The sequence below is a fragment of the Anabrus simplex genome, chromosome 7, assembly GCF_040414725.1.
Source record: "Anabrus simplex isolate iqAnaSimp1 chromosome 7, ASM4041472v1, whole genome shotgun sequence".
NCBI classification, from domain to species: domain Eukaryota; kingdom Metazoa; phylum Arthropoda; class Insecta; order Orthoptera; family Tettigoniidae; genus Anabrus; species Anabrus simplex.
The window spans coordinates 168466475-168487853 of NC_090271.1; the positions used below are offsets into that span (position 1 = coordinate 168466475).

At 39.8% G+C, this 21379-nt stretch overlaps 1 protein-coding gene across 2 annotated transcripts in view; it reads right to left on the bottom strand.

Moving 5' to 3' along the window:
- The window catches only part of ast (protein asteroid), a 34208-nt gene that overhangs the window by 11814 nt on the left and 1015 nt on the right, over nucleotides 1–21379 (bottom strand). The window contains exon 2 of one of the 2 annotated variants that reach the window (XR_010860695.2): nucleotides 15855–16382. The exons of the other annotated variant lie outside the window; for it this stretch is intronic. The gene's annotated coding sequence lies outside the window, so the exon portion shown is untranslated. Of the gene's footprint in view, nucleotides 1–15854; nucleotides 16383–21379 lie in introns of those variants that run through there. 2 annotated transcript variants of the gene reach the window in all.

Sequence of the window (21379 nt, forward strand, 5' to 3'; positions counted from 1 at the left end):
GAGATGTAACCATAAGTATAAAAAATTATGCTAGAGAAAACAAGACACAAATCATTCTAATAAAATATAATAGAGGGAATAAGCCAGAGGTAGAAGTGAACTTACAGAGTCTAGGATACCTCCTCATGCATATCCAGAGGCAAAGCAAGGGAATTTTCTTTGGGTAAGAAGAATTGGAGCCTAGGGGTAGCGAGCCTACTTCTTACCTAAAGGCTGTGGGTTTGATTCCCAGCTAGATCATTGATCTTTTACCTGGATCTGAGAGCTAATTCAAAATCCACTCAGCCTACGTGATTACGATTGAGGAGATATCTGACAGTGAGAGTGACAGGCCTTCAGACTGAGCAGCGACAGCTTGGTAGGCCAAGGCCCATCACGGCTGCTGCACCATTGCATGGTGGGGGGGCTGAACGATACAAAATCTTTCACAAAATAATAATATTAACCTTTTAAGTGCCGAGTTACCAGTTGTATGTTTGGTACCTCAGTGCTGACTTTTTTTATTCGTATGTAAAACTTTTTGTAGAAGCCTAAACTTTTAACTGATCAGGGAGAGGGATTCGCTTAAAATGTTTGTAGAGGTTAGTTCTTTATAAATCTAAATGCAAATGGAAAATGCTACATTTATGTTCAATATTATTTTGAGAGAAATCAAAATTACACTTTTTGTTCCCACTTTACTTTACTTTACACATAATAAAGAGCCCAAAATAAAATTATTTCCTGAAATCTGTAGGCAACTAATATATGTTACTCCTCAGAAGTATAAAAGTTGGTATTTTAATAACTGAAGTATTCTTTGATTTAAAATAACATTGCAGAGAAGGCAACTAGCTTGCTGTTCCGATGCTTGTTTACATCACAGATGAACTCCAGCTTTAGAGAACAGACATCTACAAACAGCTCTATTAGTTAGTTACTGAAGATATAAGCCATGATCAATTAGTCCTACATAATGCCCAACAGATGGCACATGCCAGAAATTGATTTGGCCAAGAGTGAGCTGGTAAACGGAAAAAAGAAAAAAAGAAGAAAAAAGTTCTTGTGCACCGTCTATAGATAGGCTGATCCAGCCGGTCTACCATGCTATGCCCTTACCGGGTTAATAATGTGATGTTATGTGGATTCCAGGAAGGCCTAGTATCAGGTAATTCTACATGACACCCATGGGCGACTTGCATGTGTGTGTGTGTGTGTGTGTGTGTGTGTGTGTGTGTGTGTGTGTGTGTGTGTGTGAGAGAGAGAGAGGAGGAGGATGATGATGATGATGATGATGATGAGATAGGGAGAGAGTGAAACCCAAATATAGAACACAGCCTACTCTTGTCATATAACACCAAGGGATATACTCAAGGCTTGACATCCTCCTCAATAATTAAAAAAAATTTAAAAAATCCATCAAACAAATCTTGAAACTTAAATTCATCCTTTCATATTTGAAACTCAGGAATAAAGAATTTATGGTAACATTCATAGACTTCAAAAAGGCATGAGTTATAACTTGATAGATTGTACCACCCTGATCGGAATTTAAAAGGAATTTGGCCTAGACAACAAAACCAGAACAATCATCCAACAAACACTGACCGACACCACTTCGAAAGTGAAGTTCAGGGGCGAGATTTCAGACGCCGTTGAAATAAAGACAGGAGTTAGGCAAGGAGATGGACTATCACCTCTACTCTTCAACTGTGTCCTTGAAAAGGTCATCCAGGAGTGGCGCAAAGAATTGAATAATCAAGGACTTCAAATCGGATTTGGGATACGATGCAAAAGCCAAAATTTTGATGTTGATGTTTGCAGATGATCTTGCAATTTTTTCCAATTCCTTAAACACAGCCATGGAACAGGCTTTTCAGCTTAAAACACAAGCAGTGAAGGCAGGCCTACAGATATCTTCTGAGAAAACAAAATTTTTAACTAATATCAACCTGGCACCCAGAGAGCTCTCAGCGGGACAAGAAAAAATTATACGAGTAGATAAGTTCAAGTAACTGGGAAAACTGATAACACCAAACTTGTCAGAGAAAGACGCCTTTACATTACAGATGAACAAAATGGAAATGGCAAACCATTTAACCACAAGCACCTACAACAAAATGGTCTACGGTATATATCTTTCATAGCAAAGCTCAGGCATTACTGCAGTGTCATCCGTCAAGAGGTCTTATGCACTTCGGAATGTCTTGAAATGAACAAAAAAGGCCTGATCGGAAAACTGTAGGCCAAAGAAAAGATTTTGATAAAGATCTTAGGTCCCGTCAAAGACAACGGGGAGTACAGAAGAGAGCATAATGATGAAACCATACACTCACATAGATGAGATTACTGATACTATCCGAAAAAGACAAATGATCTTTTATGGACATGTGACATGAATTCACCCAACAAGACTGACCAACCGCATCATTACCCTTTTTTAGCAGAAGAAAACCAAAGGGACTTGGTTCAATGAGGTGGATTAGAGGTCTTGAAGAAGTGGAAATCACACATAATGATATCCAGGAGCGTGTCCCACTTAAGAAGAAACTTCAAGCGTTCCAGGGTTTCCGAGATAAGCCAAAATTAAAAACTGGAAAGGCCTGGACGCAGGAGAGGAAAGAACAACACCGAGAATGCATGCAGAAGTATTGGGCAGACATCAAAGTCAGAAGTAGCCAGTTGAAATGACGGGTCCAAAGTTGGCTGATACGACATGAATGAAAAATGAATGAATAAAACAAAATCATGCAAATACTGTGCATGTCAGCGGTTTGTTAAATGTAGGTCTGTCTTAATTATTGTGTAACTGAAGTTTTCTGTCTGCTGTTAGGGTGATGAGGGATTTTAAAATTGCTTATTCAAATCTTAAATCTCTTTTAATAATATATACAATTTTCTTATTAGCTTTAAAAATGATTACTGTGCCCATCTACTTTTATCATTAAGTTTATATTTACTTCAATTGTGCTTGTTAGATACTACCTAAATATATATTTTTTTTAACAAGTTGCTTTACGTTGCATAGACACAGGTAAGTCTTACGGCGACAATTGGATAGAAAAGGGCAAGGAGTGAGGAGGAAGTGGCTGTGGCCTTAATTAAGGTACATTCCCAGCATTTACCTGGTGTGAAAATGGTAAACTATGGAAAACCACCTTCAGGACTGCAGATGGTGGGGTTGAAACCTAACATCTCCCGAATGCAAGCTTGTAGCTATGTGACGCTATTTGCACGGCTAACACACTCAGTTTTCTTATATACATATAAATGATATGAGTAACGAACTGGAATCATAGATAAGGATATTTGTGAATGATGTTAAACTGTACAGAAAATTAATAAGATTGTGACTGAAAAAAAAAAAAAAAAAGGACCTCAGCAAAGTTGTGAGATGGACAACAGTCAATGGTAAACTGGGTGAAAAGTTAGGTTGTAAATTTCACCAAAAGGAAAGTCCTGTCAATTTTAATTTCTGTGTTTAAGGAGTGGAAGTACCTTATGGGGATCACTGTAAGTACGTAGGTGTTAATTTAAAAGATCTTCATCGGGGTAATCACAATAACGAGAGAGTAATGTTACAGATCTCTTAATATGTTATGAAGGTATTTAGGGGTTGTCTTAAGGATGTGAAGAAGAGTATGTAACTTATAAGTCACTGGTAAGACCCCAGTTAGAGTATGGTTCCAGTGTACGGGACCCACACCAGAATTACCTGGTCTGAGAACTGGAAAAGATACAAAGGAAGGTAGCACGATTTGTTCTGGGTGATTTCCAACAAAAGAGTAGTGTTACACAAATGTTGCAACCTTGGACTGGGAAGAGCTGCCAGCAGAGATAACATGGAATGACATTAGTAGATTAATAAGGTTGAATGGAGTTTTTAAAAGCAGGAGAGAGAAAGTTGGAATTCAAGAGGACAAACTTGGGCAAATATTCATTTACAGGAAGAGGAATTAGGGATTGGAATAATTTACCAAGGGAGATGTTTGATAAATTTCCATGTTCTTTGAAGTAATTTAAGAAAAGACTATGTAAACAACTGACAGGGAATCTGCCAGCTGGGTGTCTCTCCAGAATATTTTCAAAAATGTTTGCACAGTGACTCATTAGAGTGATTCCAGGTGGTTTTTACATTCCCTTCTACTTCCTTTCTTGAAAACACATACAGTTATTTCCTTCTTCCAGTCTTCTGGTGTCATCGTCTTCTTCCGTACAACTCTCATCACCCGATATAACCATTGTTTCTTTACTTCTCCAGCTGCTCTCACCATCTTTGCACTCACCTCATCCAAACCTGGTACCTTCCCTCCTTTCATCTTTTTCAATGCTACTTCCACCCATGTTAAGTCCCTTTGCTTTCACTGCATCATTCCATCATGCAGTTCCCTTCCTTCTTTTCTTCATACTAATCCTTCCACATACTAATTCGGCTGCCTTTTTTAATGTGTTCCAGAATATTCTCCATTCTTTTTCTCCTGTTTTTGATTCATCTGTCAGCATGTTTTCCCTTACTATTTTCAGATATTCTTTCATCTTCCATACTTTCATTCATCTGCTTGATTTTTCCATTCCCTCCTTTTCCTTAGTCCCTCTAAAGTTCATTACCACTAGTCAATGATCACTGTCCAAGGCCTCTAATGGTATTACTCTTATATCCATAATGCCCTTGTTCATTTTGCTTGTCAAAAAACATATAATCCACCACTGACTTTCTAGACCAGTCTCTACTGTACAAAGTTATTTTGCTCTCTTTTTGAATCAACAAATTCTAACAAACAACCCATTTCTTTTGCAGAATCCAGCAAATTCTCACCTTCATCATTTTGACTATACCAACCCTCATTTCCAAGCACTTGTTTGCACACTTGCATTTCCTTTTCAACGCGTGCATTTGTATCCCCCATCACAGTCATGTTGTTTCCTCCCAGCTCCTGCATTTCTTCTTCAAAGTCCTTTCTTTTCCTGTGATGTGCAGTCTGTCCATGGGACATACATTTGCAGTATCTCCAAGCAGGCTCATACTCACGGCATGGCTCCTGCCACATGTAATGCATCCTTGATGTGTCAAACCAATAAAATATCACTACTTATACAAGCACTGATGTAAGCAAACACGTGTCAAATCAAGTCGTATATATAAAAAGATAGGAACATATAACGGGAAATGAGAATATAACAGGTCAGCATCAGACAAGGGAGCAATAGGAAAGTGGGCAAGGACAAACATGAAAACATGAAAAGGTCAAGGTCAGTCACTGCACCTTCATACACTGCCATCTTCAATAAAAAGACTCACTACTCATCAGTCCAATTCTTCAATATTCAATTCTTCTCAGCCCTCACTTCTCCTCTGCAGCTTCATCAGAAGGATAGGCTTCAACACTTAACAAGGAACCATCTTGACAGATATTTTGTCTTGATTAAAGAAATGTGAAATAAGAAAACCAGATAAACACAGGAAACTAAAAAAGATAAAGATAAATATAGGTGATAAAACATGCGGATGAGCTCCTTTAGGAGAGTAATGGACCCACAGTGGAGGAAATGCCACAGAAATCTATCAGGTAGAGTCTGTACTTCAGGTTGGGGGCGACTACCAAAGGTGTCTGATCCCCATGTCAGGGGCGGCCTGATTACAACTTCTGGGATTAGGGTTTTAAATTCATTATGAAGGGCGTGTGTAATTGAAGAAGTCGTAAGACTGGACAGCTACAAGGCATCCCAAGAAACTTACTTTTCAGCTCATGGAATGGATCACACAATCAAATCTAGATTATCCCAGGGGGACAATTGCCCATCGGCCAAGGGCAACGCAAGCAAGCAAACAGATTCTGGGGGATCTGCTGAGAAGAATGTAGGGGAAGAATCGGAACTTCTCAGAACTTCAACAAAGATCAAGGCTAAAAGAGTTTTCAGAATGGAAACCATAAACATACAGACGATGACAAGACTGGCAAACTCAAACAGATAATAGGCGAGATGAAAGAGAAACATCGGGATACTACCCTTGCAAGAAACAAGATACCAGGACGAAGATACAGTGGAGTCAGAAGGCTTCATGGTGCTGAAAGGAAAACCAGGAATCATAAAAGTAGAGACATGCACCTAGATGCTTCAGCACAGGGTTCATCGTGGACAAGAGATACACGAGAATGGAATAACTGAGGTAAAGAGCAGGTCAGAAAAGATACCAACTGACTTTTCGAGCAGGGAACAAGACGTACACGATAGTGAACAGACACATACCAACTAACGACAAGAACAGGAAGGATCCGAAGTAGTAAATCATTTCTGAGAGGAACTAGATGATATCCTGAGCAACAAACCACACAGACAGGTGAAGATACTAGTAGGTGATTATAATGCACTGATCGGAAAAGAGAGCCAACATAACGGGGCAGAAGGAGAATACACAAGAGGCACCAAGGTCAGGAACAACACAAGGATGGAGCCGGATCATTACCTTACAAAAGTCAAGTGCCGATGGATATTGAACAGCCGAATAGAGCAAGGGGAACATCAACATCGACCAAGACAAACTAAGACATAATAAGGACAAGTACAAGGAAGGACCCGAACACAGAATGAATGGGAAGACATGAAGATAAACATGGGAAAAGAGGCTGAGTTATGCGGGACAGAAGAAAAGAAGCAGCACTGGTGGTGGAACGAGCACTGTAAGACAGCAGTAGAGAACAGGAGAAAGGTCTCGAGATACTAGAACAGCAAGAAAAACCCAGGAAAATGAGGGATCTTTGTAGAAAGGAAGAAGGCAGCGTCCAGAACATTAAGATGGACCAGAACATGGAGGATGAAGATGAAGGAGGAACTGGGCGAGATTGAGACAACTTCAGATGGAACAACACCAGAGACCTTTTCAGACTGATAGGATACAAGGGCCACAAATGTGAAGGAGAGGTAGAATACTGGCAGAGTACTTCCAGAACCTACTGAACTGTGAACCATCTGGAGACAAACTGGAACTCAGACCGGATGTAGAAGAGAGAAAACCATGACCTCCGACCAGGGATGAGGTTGCACAAGAGATTCGAGATGACAGGATATCGGCGGATAGTGGGGAGGGGACGAGGCAATAGACAATATAACCCAGGTCAATACTCAGATCCGGAGGACGAAGAAATTACCCGAAGGGTGGACGAATGCAATCGTAGAGAAAAGGTGTAGGAAACCCTGGAAAGAGAGTTATGTGGAAGGCAATCAAGGGAACTAGTGAAAGCAATGTATAAAAATTGTTTCAGTTGTGTCCAGACTCCAGTGGGGAGAACAAACTGGTTTAGAAACCAAACTGGACTAAGACAGGGAAGTATATTGTCTCCACTTATGTTTATAATGATTATGGATGAAATTTGAAAGGAAACAAAGGCAAGATATAGAGGGGACATGAAAATATTGTTGTCTGACATATTGATCTGGGGAGTCAAAGATACAGAAGTGCAAATCCAACCTGGTGTGGAACAGAGAAGTTCCTATGAAATGTACAGAGATAATGTACAAGATGTACTCCATCATCATCATCTTCATTTCCTGTTTCCAGCTTGCCGGGTCGAGTTATGAATCAAGGACCTCCATCGCTGCCTGTCTCTCCACCACTCTTCTCTCTTTTTAAGTACATCTTCTGGTTTTCCTCCCCTTTTCTCTATGCACTTCCACACTGAATCTGTCCTCCACTTTCGGGGTCTTCCTCATGGTCTCTTTCCTGTTAACTTCTCTGAAAAAGCTTTCTTTGGCACTCTCTCTTCTCCCACTCTCATCATATGCCCATACCTTTTTAGCTTTGTTGTTTCTATCCGGTCTCGAAGTTTCAAGATTCCTGTCCTTATCCTTATCTCTTCATTTTTAATTCTATCCTTTCTGGTCTTGCCCTCAATACCTCTTACTAATTTCATCTCCGCTGCCTGTATTCTACTCTCCTCTCATTTTGTTGTAGTCCACAATCCAGCTGCATAGGTTAGTGTGGGTTCATAATAGGTTGAATATAATACTTTCTTACATTTCTTCGGGACATCTTGGTTCCACAAAATACCCCTTACACTCTGGTAGAAGCTGTTTGCTTGTTGTATTCTTTTTCCAATTTCCTCAGTAATCTTTCCATCTTCTGTGATCACACTTTCCAAGTACATGAAACTTTTAACCACTTCCAGAATTTTACCATTCAGTTTTATCTTTCCTCTTCCTTCCTTCCTTCCCCTTGTCATCACTATTGTTTTACTTTTCTCTGTGTTTTCATCCCAGATTTTTCTATCTCTTGATTCCATACATCTACTTGTTTTTGCACTTCCGTTTCCTCCTCACCCCATATCACTATATCATCTGCAAACAACATGGCTTTTGTTGCTTGTCTTCCCAATCTCTGTTTAATGTTCTTATGAATTTCATCCATGACTATAATGAATAGTATGGGAGATAGTACACTTCCCTGTCGGAGACCAGTTTCAACTTTAAACCATTTTGTTTTTCCTATACTAGTCTTCACACTACTAACATAATTTTTGTACATAGCTTTTATCATTTGCACGTCCACTCTGTTAACTTGTTTTTTCTTTAATGTGTCCCATACCAACTGTCTGGGCACACTGTCATAAGCCTTCTCAATGTCAATAAATGTCATCACTATGTTCTTTTCAAACTCCCATCTTTTCTCCATCATATGTCTTAATGTAAAGATCAGGTCAAACGTTGATCTGTCTTTCCTAAAACCATACTGTTCTTCTTCCGTTTCTCCTTCTAGCTTCTTCCTCAGTCTTCCTTCCAATACTCTCTCAAATATCTTAGATACATGGGCAATAAACACCTTTTTTTAAATATCAGGATAATTAAACCCTTTCCCCACTCTTCTGCGATCTCTTTCCTCCAGATTATTCTAAATAATCTATACAGCCACTGTAGGCCTATTGGACTTGTTGATTTTATCATTTCCGTAGTTACCTCATCCACTCCTGCTGCTTTACCGCTCTTCATCTTTTGTATGGCTTCCTCTATTTCTAACATCGATATCTCCTTTTCTTCTTTCCCCATTGCTTCTTCTTGCTCCTTCTCATCTACCAGTTCACTGTATTTAATATTTAGCAATTCTGAGAAGTATTCTTCCCATCTTTTTAGTATGTCATCTATTTCATCAATATCTGCCCTGTTTCAGATTTTACAAATTTTGTATCTTCCCTATTTCGTAAACTATTCTTCGCCAAACCATACAAAACCTTTTTACTTCCCTTTATATCCTCCTGTAAAGTTTCTGTGAAACTTTCCCAGCTCTTCCATTTCCCTTCTTGTACTATTTTCTTACATACCTTTTTGGCTTCTTTATATTTCTGTCAATTCTCTGTACTATTTATTGCTGCCTATCCACTTCTTCCAAGCCATTTGTTTCTCTTTAACTGCTTACTTTACCCTGCTGTTCCACCAAGGAGTCTCCTTTTCCTTTTTCCTCCCTGATAGTCTTCCACAGGTGTTTACTGCACACTTTACAAATCCATTTCTGAAACATGTCCATTCCTCTTCCACACTGTTCAAGTCACCTTTGGGAATTTCTTTCTTCAGATCCTCTTGAAACTTTTCCCTTATTTCTTTCTCTTTTAACTTCCATCTCTTTATTTTTCTTTCCCTTTTTCTATTAACTTCATCATTTTACCAAGTCTTAATTTGGCTACCACCACTTTATAGTCTCTTTCTCCACTGGAATAAGATCAATCATTGTCTTTGTCTATGTACAAGATGTGCTATACCTCTATATTAATGTAAGCATCAGAGACTTGGACTTTGACAGCAAGAAATGAGAATAAAATTCAGGCCAGTGAGATGAAGTTCCTGAGGAGTATGGTAGGGAAGACAAGGAGAGACAGAGTAAGAAATGTTGAGGTCAGAAAAGAGATAGGAGTAGAAAAACTGAGTGAAAGGATGGAGAAAAATAAACTGAGATGTATCTTAGAAGTGAAGCTTCCACGGTGTGAAGAATTATTTAATTTATTTTCCGGGTTGAACCGTGTTGTACTTGTACGCATATCACGTACAGTTTGCCGACGTTTCGAATACATTGCAGTATTCTTTGTCAAGGCGACTGAAATACCCCTACTCGATCCGAGGTAATCAGTCTCCCAGGCAGAAATTGACAAAGAATACTGCAATGTATTCGAAACGTCGGCAAACTGTACGTGATATGCGTACAAGTACAACACGGTTCAACCCGGAAAATAAATTAAATAATAGACTGAGATGGTTTGGACATGCTATGAGAATGCAGGAGGGAAGTATACCAAAACAAGTGCTGGAGGCTTAGAAGGAAAGAGGGTAAGAGGGAGGCCCAAAGCAAGATGAATGGACTCTGTCAAGAACAGTATAAGAAAAAGAAGACTGGACTGGAATACAATTACTGAAGAGGAGTGATGGAAGGAGAGGCAAAGGTGGAGAAGTGCCATCAACACCCTGACCTGGCAGGAGCTCAAAAAGAGGAAATGAAAATGAATGAATGAACAGCACTGGATGAAGTTATCAGATAATGGAGGACAACAAACGAGAAGATAACAATACCAAAAACACATGTGGGGAGACAAGAAGGATAACAGGGCACAGGTGGATTGCCTAGCCTTTGTGTACAACATAGCCATAGTAAGCGAGATGAAAGAAGATGCAAAGAAATAACTTGAGAGTATAAGCAAGATATCCAGAAGGGTAGGGCTACGTTTCACCTACAAAAGGACAAAGACACCAAATACCACCAGGCATTGGAAAAGACCAGTAGGCACCCAAGGGTAGTGCAACATTTCGCCTAAGAAAGGACAAAGACACTGAATACCACTGGGGATTGGAAAACACCAGAAGGCACTGTGCAGAAGGTAGAAAAGTTTAAGTACGTTGGAGAATATGTAACAGAACGGAACAGGAGCAGAAAGGGGATAAAAGAGAGGGTGAAAAAGATGAAGACTACCTACCTTGTGACCAGAGAAGTGCACAATAAAAGAAACATATCAACAGACGTAAAGCTCAGGCACTGCAAAAAACAGTGAGGAACAGAGTACAGTACACTGTCAAGCCAATGCCACTGGGAAGGCAAGGGACAGAGAAACTAGAGAAAGAGAAGAGAAAAATCCTATGGAACATACTGGGACCAAAAAGAGGAGGTGAAAATTGGGAACAAAGATCAAGGGACGAACTGTAATGAAACATGGGGACAATCGCAGAAGAACGAAGACTCAAAAGAGCAAGATTCGCTGGACATGTGATCAGTAGTGCTCGGATTCTTATGTAATTACACATTCCATTACTTTACTTGTACACAATTGAAAATGAAAAATGTTGGTTATAACTGTACATACTCTTATAAAATTACATATTTTACATATTATGCAAAGAATGTAACATTATTGTACAAATAAACAATATTAACTTTATTTATTAATGTTTATTTGTTTCATTTTCAGGGCATGAGGACCACAGGGAATTAGCTACAACAATAAATTGTGTAAAATACTCTGAGATTTACAGAGCAGACCACCTAGTGGCCACGAATGTTAAGGCGTCAAGTCTATATGGTCTGACACCGCAGTTAGCCAGTTTGAGTCTCGGTGATCAAGAAATATTTCACCATCAGAAAGTTGGCTGGCTGGAGAAGTGATGGCATACAATTTGCACTAAATTGCATACCAAAAGCCTGGATTCAATTCCAAATCTCACCACAATGTTCAAATGGAATGAGGGCATATGATACTGTTGATGGTAATTCGTCCTCCAGATTGAGACATTAAGCCTTGAGCAGACCCCTTGGTGCTATTCAACAAGAGTAGGCTATGTGCCAGCACTAGATTTCACCCAATCTATTATCATATATAATACCATTCATTTCATCTGATCGTACAAACTCACTATGAAGATTCATCAAACTTCATACCCAACACCATGGAGAAGTAGGACAAGGATTAGACATACAATCTGCGATCTACAGTGCATAACATTATGTTTTATATACTGTATCTGAAGTATTTTGATTATGCCCTTAATTTGTTTATTTGATAACTATGGTGTGGGTTACTGTAGTCAAGTGCTTGTTCGTGAACCATGAACAACAGCTCAGTGGCTTAGTAAGTGGTCCTGAGAGGCGGGATACAAGTTGCTATGGAATGGGAGTGGGCATCTCAGACATATTCCGAGTTATGGCCCTTCTTGTGCTCAGACGGCTAGGACTACACAATTAACCGGGGTCCCTAACCCATTAGAGGAGAGATGCTCACTTGGACTATGTGTAAGTAGGGTAGCATCCTGCTTCATGAATTTACTGAGCTCAGAACATTTTAAGCAAGCCTCGGACCTATGGGCGTAACGGAGTCCCATTCCCATTTGACAGGCGAGGGACTCCTTGGAAACAACTTGGCAAACGAATTGGAATTTGATGGGGAGCTATCAATATTAATGGGTTTCATGGAAGAAGGAAGGTAGAACTGGCTGAGTCAGCAAAGAGGATGTATCTGGATGTGCTAGGAGTAAGTGATATTCGGGTAAGGGGAGATAACGAGGAAGAGATTATAAAGTGTACCTGACGGGTGTTAGAAAGGGAAGGGCAGAGTGACAGGTAGGGCTGTTTATCAGGTATACTCTTGCACATGACACAGTATCTGTTAGGCACGTAAATGAGTGAATGATGTGGGTAGATTTGGCAGTTGGAGGAATTAGGACGAGAATTGTCTCAGTGTATACACCATGAAAGGGTGCAGATGAGGATGAAGTTGACAAGTTTTATGAAGCATTGAGTGACATCACAGTCAAGGTCAACATAAAGTATAGCTTAGTGCTAATGGGCGATTTCAAGCGAGAGTTGGAAATAGAACTGAAGGATACGAAAGGGTGATTGGTAAATGTGGGGAAGATATGGAAGCTAATGGGAATGGGAAGCGTTTGCTGGACTTCTGTGCTAGTATGGGTTTAGCAGTTATGAAAAAATTCTTCAAGCATAAGGCTATTCACTGCTACACATGGGAGGCTAGGGGTACCAGATCCATAATAAGACTACATCTTAACAGACTTCGAATTCAGGAAGTCTGTTAGGAATGTATGGGATTTCCAGGGATTTTTCGATGATACAGACCACTATCCGATCTGTAGTGAACTAAGTATCTCTAGGCCTAGGATAGAGAAATCTGTCTGCAGACGAATAAGGGTAGAAAATCTCTAGGACGAGGAAATTAGACAGAAGTACACAGATATGATTAGTGAGAAGTTTCGAACAGTGGACAGTAAGCAGGTTCAGGATATAGAAAGAGAATGGGTAGCATACAGGGATGCTGTAGTAGAAACAGCAAGGGAATGCCTAGGAACAACTGTGTGTAAATGTAGGAAAAAGCAAACATCTTGGTGGAATGATGAAGTGAGAGCAGCTTGTAAATGTAAAAAGAAGGCTTATCAGAAATGGCTCCAAACAAGGGCCGATGCAGACAGGGAATTGTACGTAGATGAAAGAAACAGAGTGAAACAAATAGTTGTTGAATCCAAAAAGAAGTCATGGGAAGATTTTGGTAATAACCTGGAAAGGCTAGGTCAAGCAGCAGGGAAAACTTTCTGGACAGCAATAGAATCTTAGGAAGAGAGGGGAAAAAGGAAATTAACAATGTTTTGGGTACAGGTAATTCAGGTGAACTCATAATAAATCCCAGGGAAACACTGGAGAGGTGGAGGGAATATTTTGAACATCTTCTCAACATAAAAGGAAATCTTCCTGGTGGTGTCAGGAACAATCAAGCTCATAGGGAGGAGAAAAATGATGTTGGTGAAATTACGCTTGAGGAAGTGGAAAGGATGGTAAATAAAATCCACTGTCATAAAGCAGCAGGAATAGATGAAATTAGACCTGAAATGATGAAGTATAGTGGAAAGGCAGGGATGAAATGGCTTCATAGAGTAGTAAGATTAGCATGCAATGTTGGTAAGGTACCTTCAGATTGGACAAAAGCAGTAATTGCACCCATCTATAAGCAAGGGAACATGAATGATTGCAACAACTATCGAGGTATCCCATTGATTAGCATACCAGGCAAAGTATTCACTGGCATCTTGGAAGGGAGGGTGCAATCAGTGGTTCAGAGGAAGTTGGATGAAAACCAGTGTGGTTTCAGACCACACAAGGGCTGTCAGGATCAGATTTTCAGTATGTGGGAGGTAATTATTAAATGCTATGAGAGGAATAGACAGTTGTGTTTATGTTTCATAGATCTAGAGGAAGCATACGGCAGGGTACTGAGGGAAAAGATGTTCACCCTACTGAAGGGACTATGGAATTATGGGTAGATTATTAAAATCAATCAAAGGCATTTATGTTGACAATTGGGCTGCAGTAAGAATTGATGGTAAGAATTGATGGTAGAATGAGTTCTTGGTTCAGGGTACTTACAGGGGTTTGACAAGGCTGTAATCTTTCACCTTTGCTGTTCGTAGTTTACATGGATCATCTGCTGAAAGGTATAAAGTGGCAGGGAGGGATCAGTTAGGTGGAAATGTGGTAAGCAGCATGGCCTATGCTGAAGACTTGGTCTTAATGGCAAATTGTGCCAAAAGCCTGCAGTCTAATATCTTGGAACTTGAAAATAGGTGCAATGAGTATGGTATGAAAATTACCCTTTACATGCATTTGAAGACCTTATTTAACATTATTTTATGTCCCAACAGAATGTGGATAAAATGACAATACAACAACATTAAAAGTTCAAACCTGAAAATCTTTCATGTTATGTTGAAATGTTTTATAGAATTTGGACATAACATAAATTTCTCGAAACATGTACTTGTGTTTGTACATATGTACTTGATGGTTTAGATATATAATAAATACATTTTTGAATTGTATTGACAAGGTGGACGTTGACATAATTAACTGTAATAATTAAGTTAATACAGAACACTGGCGGCCAACATGGTCAAGCTAATAGACTAAACTGATGTCAGTAGGTAAGAAATTCAACAGAACTGAATGACAGATTGGTGATACAAAGCTGGAACAGGTAGGTAATTTCAAGTTTATGGTTGTGTGTTCTCCCAGGATGGTAATAAAGTGAGATTGAATCAAGGTGTAGTAAAGCTAATGCAGTGAGCTCGCAGTTGCGATCAACAGTGTTCTGTGAGGAGGAGGTCAGCTCCCGGACGAAACTATCTTTACATTGGTCTGTTTTCAGACCAACTTTGCTTTACGGGAGGAAAAGCTGGGTGGACTCAGGATATCTTATTCATAAGTTAGAAGTAACAGACATGAAAGTAGCGAGAATAATTGCTGGTACAAACAGGTGGGAACAATGGCAGAAGGGTACCCGGAATGAGCAGATAAAGGCTAAGTTAGGAATGAACTAGATGGATGAAGCTGTATGAAACCGGTTTCGGAGGTGGGGTCATGTGAGACAAATGGAGGGGGATAAGTTATCAAAGAGAATAATGGACTCTGTTATGGTGGGTAAGATAAGTGGAGGTAGACCAAGATGACTATGGTTAGACTCAGTTTCTAACAATTTTAAAGATAAGAGGTAAAGAACTAAATGAGGCCACAACACTAGTTGCAAATAGATGATTGCGGCGAAGTTTAGTAAATTCACCAGAGGCTTGTAGACTCAATGCTGAAACGAATTAAGGTCTATAATGATTATGTATGTATATATGTATGTAATGACTATATTTACTGTCAGAATTAAAAAACAGTAGACTATGTAAATTATCTCCAACAACAATGATAACTTTGTCCTAAAATATGGAGATATTTGAAACAATTTTATTGTCTCATATCATAACCATAAGACATAATAAAAAGGATACAAGGGCATTTTTGTAAATTTAATGCATTAATATATATTTTATGAATATTACAAGTTTCATTACATATTTCTCTGATATTTACTACATTTTTATGTACATATTTTGCACTTTAATATTGCGAACCATGTGACCTTGCCGCAGTGTGGAGGCTTGCGTGTCCCAATGAAGCAGATAGCCAAGCCGCAGGTGCAACCATATCGGATGGGTATCTGTTGAGAGACCAGACTAAGGAATGGTTCACCGAAAGGGGGGTAGCAGCCTTTCGGAAGTTGCACGGGCGGCAGTCTGGACGATTGACTGATATGGCCTTGTAATAATACTCAACATGGCTTAGCTGTGTTGATACTGCTACACGGCTGAAAGCAACGGGAAACTACAGCCGTAACTAACTCCCAAGTACATGCAGCTCTCTCTGTATGAATGATGTACTGGTGATGGCTTCCTCCTGGGTAAAATATTCCGGAGGTAAACTAGTCCCCCATTCGGATCTCCGGGTGGGGACTACATGAGAGTGGACGATCATCAGGAAGACGGATACTGACATTCTGCGAATCAGAGCGTGGAATGTTAGAAGTCTGAACCGATGTGGTAAATTAGAGAACCTGAAAAGGGAGATGGATAGACTAAAGTTAGATGTAGTTGGTATAAGTGAAGTATGTTGGCAGGAAGAACTACCGAATTATCAACACAAAATCAAACAGGGGAAATGCAGGAGTTGTTTTAATAATGAATAAGAAAATAGGGCAGCGGGTAAGCTACTATGACCAGCATAGTGAAAGAATTATTGTCATTAAGATAGACACCAAACCAATGCCCACCACAACAGTGCAGGTCTATATGCCTACTAGCTCAGCGGATGATGAGGAAATCGAAAGAATATATGAAGAGATAGAAGATTTAATACAATATGTAAAAGGTGATGAGAATCTAATTGTGATGGGAGACTGGAATGCAGTGGTAGGCCCAGGAAGAGAAGGTAATACAGTAGGAGAATTCGGATTGGAAGAAAGGAACGAAAGAGGAAGTCGGCTGGTTGAATTCTGCACTGATCATAATTTAGTCCTTGCCAATACTTGGTTCAAACACCACAAACGAGACCTGGAGACACTGGAAGGTATCAAATAAACTTCATTATGATTAGGCAGAGATTCAGAAACCAGGTGTTGGAGTGCAAAACTTTCCCAGGAGCAGACGTGGACTCTGACCACAACTTGTTAGTCATGAAATACCATCTGAAGCTGAAGAAATTGAAGAAAGGAAAGAATGCAAAGAGATGGGATCTAGACAAGTTGAAAGAAAAGAGTGTGAGGGATTCTTTCAAGGAACATGTTGCACAAGGACTAAACGAAAAGGCTGAAGGAAACACAATAGAGGAAGAGTGGATAGTCATGAAAAATGAAGTCAGTAGGGCTGCTGAATAAATGTTAGGAAGGAAGGAAAGATCAACTAAGAATCAGTGGATAACTCAGGAGATACTAGATCTGATTGATGAAAAATGAAAATACAAGAATGCTAGAAATGAAGGGGGCAGAAAAGAATACAGGTGATTAAAGAATCAAGTGGATAGAAAGTGCAAGGTAGCTAAGGAAGACTGGCTGAAGGAGAAGTGCAAGGATGTTGAAGGTTGTATGGTCCTAGGAAAGGTAGATGCTGCATACAGGAAAATCAAGGAAACCTTTGGAGAAAGGAAATCTAGGTGTATGAAAAATTAAGAGCTCAGATGGAAAGCCACTTCTAGAGAAAGAAGACAAAGCAGAAAGATGGCAGGAACATATCCAACAGTTGTATCAAGGTGAAGATGTAGATAATTTGGTTCTGGAACAAGAAGAGGCTGTTGATGCTGATAAAATGGGAGACCCAATTTTGAGGTCAGAGTATGACAAAGCTGTGAGTGACCTAAATAGGAACAAGGCACCTGGAATTGATGACATTCCCTCTGAATTATTGACTGCCTTAGGAGAAACCAGCATGGCAAGGTTATTCCATTTAGTGTGTAAGATGTATGAGACAGGAGAAGTCCCATCCGATTTTCGGTAGAATGTTGTTATACTTATTCCCAAGACAGCCGGTGCTGACAGGTGTGAAAACTACCGCACCATTAGTTTACTATCTCGTGTCTGCAAAATTTTAACATGTATTATTTACAAAAGGATGGAAAAACAAGTTGAAGCTGAGTTGGGAGAAGATCAGTTTGGCTTCAGAAGAAATGTAGGAACACGTGAAGCAATCCTGACTTTACGTCTGATCATAGAGGATCGAATCAAGAAGGACAAGCCCACGTACATGTCATTTGTAGATCTAGAAAAGGCATTTGATAATGTTGACTGGACCAAGCTATTTAAGATTCTGAAGGTGATTGGGATCAGATACCGAGATCGACGAATTATCTACAATCGGTATAAAAATCAGTCTGCAGTGATAAGAATCGAGGGGCTTTGAAAAAGAAGCAGCAATCCATAAAGGAGTGGGGCAAGGCTGCAGTTTGTCCCCCCTCCTTTTCAATGTTTACATAGAACAGGCAGTAAAGGAAATCAAAGAGGAATTTGGAAAGGGAATCACAATCCAAGGAGAGGAAATCAAAACCTTGAGATTTGCCGATGATATTATTATTTTATCCGAGACTGCAGAAGATCTCGAGAATTTGCTGAATGGTATGGACGAAGTCTTGGGTAAGGAGTAAAGATAAAAATAAATAAGTCCAAGTAATGGAGTGAAGTCGAATGAAGGCAGGTGATGCAGGAAATATTAAATTAGGAAATGAAGTCTTAAAGGAAGTAGATGAATATCGTTACTTGGGTAGTAAAATACCTAACGATGGCAGAAGTAAGGAGGACATAAAATGCAGATTAGCACAAGCAAGGAAGAGCTTTCTTAAGAAAAGAAATTTTCTCACTTCAAACATTGATATCGGAATTAGAAAGATGTTTTTGAAGACTTTTGTGTGGAGCGTGGCATGGTATGGAAGTGAAACATGGAAGATAACTAACTCAGAAAGAAAGAGAATAGAAGCTTTTGAAATGGGGTGTTACAGAAGAATGCTGAAGGTGCGATGGATAGATCGAATCACGAATGAAGAGATACTGAACCGAATTGGCGAGAGATCGATTTGGCTAAATTTGACGAGAAGAAGAGATAGAATGATAGGACACATCTTAAGACACGCAGGACTTGTTCAGTTGGTTTTTGAAGGAAGTGTAGGTGGTAAGAACGGTAGGGGTAGACCAAGGTATGAATATGACAAGCAGATTAGAGCAGATGTAGGCTGCAACAGTTACGTAGAAATGAAAAGGTTAGCACAGGATATGGTGGCATGGAGGGCTGCATCAAACCAATCTATGGACTGATGACTCAAACAACAACATCACATGAAAATGCAGGCCTGGATGATCAGGATGGACATGGAGAGAATGACGAAAAGGGCATGGGAGACAATGGCGGAAGGAAAGACGGGAACTAAGTGAGCTGTCAAACTCCAGAAGGACTGGACTGAGATGGGGATCAAGGTAGAAGAGATGGAGAACTGGGGAAATAAATATTCACCAACCAATATGGCAGAGCTCAATGACAGAAAAAGGTATAGGAGCAGGATAAAGAAGCACCAGCGAGGAAGACAATGAAATGGTGTATGGCTTTTAGTGCCAGGAGAATCCGAGGATAAGTTTGGATCGACAAATGCAGATCTTTTGATTTGATGCCCGTAGGAGACCTGCAAGTTGTGATGAGGATGAAATGAAACAGCTCCCGTGCCAGTGGAATTAAACCAATTATGGTTAAAATTCCTGACCCTGCTAGGAATCGAACCCGGGACCCCTGTGACCAAAGGCCAGCGTGCTAACCATTTAGCCATGCAGCCAGACGGGGGAAGACAAGAGAAGAGGATACTGAAAATATCATGTGAAGAATGGGAGAGAAAGAGAGAGAATGAAGAGTTTCTGGGAGGAGAAGAAGAAATCCCAAACCATGACAAAACTGCCTGTGGCCCTACAGAGGCAAGGCTATAACCAAACAAAAGAAGTAGAAGGATAAGAAGGTGCTAAAAGATTAGAAACACGGAACAAACACAAAAGGAGAAAAGGAACCATGAGTCTTTTACCATCTCTATCTTTTTGTCCTTTTTCTTTCTTTATCCAGTTTTCCTCATATCCCATACTTCTGTCATCAAAAGTGAATATCTGTCAAGATGAACCCTCACTGATTGTTGAAGCCCAACCTCCTGATAAAGCTGTGTAGCAGAAATGAGTTCGTTTACATTTTCCTGTCTGTCTCAGTCTCTCTCTCTCTTTCTTTTTTTTTTCTTGCAGCCATGGCCTTAATTAAGGTACAGCATTTGCCTTGTATAAAAAATGTGAAACCACGGGAAACCATCTTCAAGGCTGCCGAGAGTTGGGTTCGAACTCGCTATCTCCCGAATGCAAGCCGACAGCTTCATGACCCAAACTGCGCAGCCACTTGCTCGGTCCATCAGTCTCATCCTGGCTTTGACAGTATGAAAGTGACTGAGGAATGAGCGATGCTAGTAATGCCATTCCTTAAGCAGCCAGTCCCTGAAATGAATGGTGTGAAAGTATTGTTCACAGGGTCAGTCAGTGCATGCATTTCAATGGTCTTGTCAGACTGACTTGTAAGAACACTTCCAGGCTCAGTGAGGAAAGCAACAGGGAAACTACCTCACTCCTCATTTCCCTAGTATGCCTCTTCAGCAACACCTAGGCTACTTATGAAAGCTGACAGTAGATCTGTTGACGTATACATACATACTGCTTCCAATAAGACTTCCACTTCTGGAGAGGCATGTGACCCTAGAGTTCACTTAACTCATGCCAAAAATGAGTACCAGGCTAATCCCTGAATCTTTGCCCAATTCTGCAATGTCCCTCTTTATCAACACTCATGTCCCTTCCCGATTCTGCACCTATGGAGGTAGTCACCACGATTATCACTGAACCTTAGATGGACAAAGGAATGCGGGTGGAGAAGCTCAAGGATCGAGAAATTATCCACTAATACCAAAACATAATCAAAGAAAAGTTCAAAAAGGTTGCTTCTGGTAAGTAAGAAGGCCCTGGATATTGAAATAGAACAGGTGTACAAAAGAGTACTGGTAATAGAATACCTACTATAAATAGCAAGAGTTTGTTTTACAACAAGAATTCATAAAAGATTAAAATAACTGTGGACTCCAGTGAAATGAAATAATCGGGACAGCAAGTAAATATAAAATGAAGGCAGGTTATATGAAATGTTTTCAAATCAGAAATTATGTGGACAAAAGAAAGGAACAGATCACAAGAAATTATTGTAAATTCTTAACCACAGAACTTTGAAATTAATCTGGAAACTTTCTCCACTGCAATAAGAAAAGTAGAAAGGAAGGACATAGATAATATTTCATGTGGTTAAAAGCTACAGCAGATCCTAGAGAAATGGTATTTTGCAAACCTAATCAATGTAAGAAATAGAGGATTGTGGCGATGTTTGATACATTCACAGAGGCTTGCAGACTGAACGCTGAAAGGCATAACAGTCTATAATGATAATGTATGTAATCAATGTAAGGATATTTTTTTTCTGGTACTGTTAAGAAAACCAAATTCAGGGG